The sequence below is a fragment of the Poecilia reticulata genome, linkage group LG18, assembly GCF_000633615.1.
Source record: "Poecilia reticulata strain Guanapo linkage group LG18, Guppy_female_1.0+MT, whole genome shotgun sequence".
Taxonomy (NCBI): domain Eukaryota; kingdom Metazoa; phylum Chordata; class Actinopteri; order Cyprinodontiformes; family Poeciliidae; genus Poecilia; species Poecilia reticulata.
Window position 1 is genome coordinate 11,152,962 of NC_024348.1, and position 2,871 is coordinate 11,155,832.

The following is a 2,871-nucleotide window of genomic DNA, read 5'->3' on the forward strand; positions in this document are numbered from 1 at the left end:
CTGCAGTAGTTGTAGTTGTGGTTTTGGTTGTTGGTTTAACTGCAGTAGTTGTAGTTGTGGTTTTGGTTGTTAGTTTAGCTGCAGTAGTTGTAGTTGTGGTATTGGTTGTTGGTCGAACTGCAGTAGATGTAGTTGAGTTTGGAGCCATGGTAGTGACTGTAGAATTTGTAGTGGGCAGTGTGGTTGGCAAAGGTGAGCCTGCCAGAAAAAGAAAAGAAAAAAGACAATGCTGTTTAAATAAAAACTTACATTGCTCTGTTTCTGTGTAGTGATAGACTACATTTTACTTACTTATTACTTGGACAGAACCAGGTGAAAATGGGACATTCATGATAGTGTTATTATTGGCTGTATCTATAGCATCTGCTAACGTTTTTTGTACTACTTCGTTCCTTGGGAGGTCCACAAGTGGAGTGGATTTGTTAAACTCCACGCCAACTTCCACTTCTGTGACATTCATTCGAATTCGGGTTGCTAAAGAAACTCTGCAATATAAATATAAAAAACAAACAAGTTTAAGAAAACATGCATTATTATTATTTTTTTTAAGTAAATAGGTAATCTTACCTAAATGAAATGACATAACTACGGATGAAGCGGGCTCCAAAAGCCTTCCTGTAGAGCATGTCATACTGTAGGACAAAGGATTAAGTACCATGATAAGAATATTGTATAACTGAATATTTTAATATTTCAATTGAAGGTCGGATAATATGACCATAATGATCTATTTTACTATGGTACTTACTACTGCTGTGATCCTTTGTGCAAAATCCTTAAATTTTTGGCTCTTTTCATCTTTGAGATCTTCATCAAATGGTTCGTAAACAACCACTCCAACATGATAAACTGGAGCAGGAGATTCAGTTGTAGACGTTGTAGATGCCTTAGTAGCGGGAATCGTTTGATGAGCTGTGATTTGGATTTGAGTAGATGACATTAAGGTTGGCTTAGCTGACAGTGTCGGAGCAGCTGTGGTGGGAGATGAAACTGTTGTGTTTGACGGAATCATTGTGGTCAGAGAAGCTGTGGTTGTTAAAGGAAGAGCTGTGGATGTCATTAGAGCAGGTGTACTTGCTGCCGGAGCAGTTGAAGTTTTGATTGGACCACCTATGGCAGATGTGGTTATAGTTGGAGCAGTTGTGAATGTTTTATGAGACACTGTAGTCTCTGTAAGAGAAGTTTGACTTGTAACTCCAGAAGCTTTTGTTACTGATGAAGCTGATATTGTTGCAGGAAAAACTGAGGATGTGGACAGAGTTTCTATGGATGTAGTTGGAGACGTTTTGGGAGTGGCTGTTGCACTTTTGCTAGTGGACAGCGCAATTGCAGTTGTGGGTGGAGCAGATGTGGATTGCAGATTTGTAGTTGTATTTGAGCCAGCTGTATTTGTGATGCTTGGAGCATAAACTGTTGTAGTAGTTTTAGCCGATGTGGTTGAGGATGGAGCTGATGTGGTTGTGGTCGATGCAGTTGTTGTGGTTGGAATAGCTGTAGTTTTGGAAACTGCCGTAGTTGTCAGTGCAGCTGTGGTTGTGGTTGCAGAAGATGTTGTAGTTGGAGCTGCTGATGTTGTGGTTGGAGAAACTGTTGTCGTTGGAGCTGCTGTTATGGTTGGAGTCGCTGTACTTGGAGCTGCTGTTGTGGATGGAGAAACTGTTGTTGTGGTTGGTGCAGCTCTTGTGGTTGGAGAAGATTTTGTGGTTGGAGAAGCTGTTGTTGTTGGAGCAGCTGATGTGATTGGTGCAACTGTTGTGGTTGGAGCTGCTGTTGTGCTTGGAGCAGCTGTTGTGGTTGGAGAAGCTGTAGTGGTTGGAGCAGCGGTTGTGGTTTGAGAAGCTGTAGTGGTTGGAGGAGCTGTTGTGGATGGAGCTTTTGTGGTTGTGGTTGGTGAAGCTGTTTTTGTGGTTGGCAATCCTGTTGTGGTTGGTGCTCCTGTGGTTGGAGCTTCTGTTGTGATTGGAGAAGCTGTTGTGGTTGGTGCAGCTGTCGTGGTTGGAGCTGCTGTGGTTGGAGAAGCTGTTGTGGTAGAAGCAACCGTTGTTGTGGTTGGAGAAGCTGTTGCGGTTGGAGCAGTTGTTGTTGAGGTCAGAGCAACTGTTGTGGTCGGAGCAGCTGTTGTGGTTGGAGCAGCTGTCATGATTGGAGATCCAGTTGTTGTGGTCGGAGTTGCAGTTGTTGTAGTTGGAGAAGGTGTTGATGTTGTTGAAGCTGTTGTGGTTGGAGCAGTTGTTGTGGTCGGAGAAGCTGTTGTGTTTGGAGCAGCTGTTGTTGTGGTTGGAGCTGCTGTGGTTGTGGTTGGAGCAGTTGTTGTTGTTGGAGCAGTTGTTGTGGTCGAAGCAGCTGTTGTTGTGGTCGGAGTTGCTGTTGTTGTGGTTGTAGAAGCTGTAGTGGTTGGAGCAGCTGTTGTGGTATGAGCTCCGGTTGTTGGAGCAACTGTTGTTGTGATTGGAGTAGGTGTTGTGGTTGTTGAAGCTGTTGTGGTTGGAGCTGCTGTTGTTGTTGGAGCTGTTGTGGTTGTGGTCAGAGAAGTTGTTCTGGTTGGAGCTGCTGTGGTTGAGGTTGGAGCAATCGTTGTGGTTGGAGAAACTGTAGTGGTTGGAGCAGCTGTTGTGGTTTGAGGTCCTGTTGTTGTGGTTGGAGAAGCTGTTGTGGTTGGAGCAACTGTTGTTGTGGTTGGAGTGGATGTTATGGTGGGAAAAGCTGTTGTGGTTGGAGCAGTTGTTGTAGTCGGAACAACTGTTGTTGTGGTCGGAGCAACAGTTGTTGTGGTCAGAGAATCTGTTGTGGTCGGAGTTGCTGTTGTTGTGGTTGGAGAAGTAGTAGTGGTTGGAGCAGCTGTTGTGGTTTGAGCTCCTGTTGTTGTTGGAG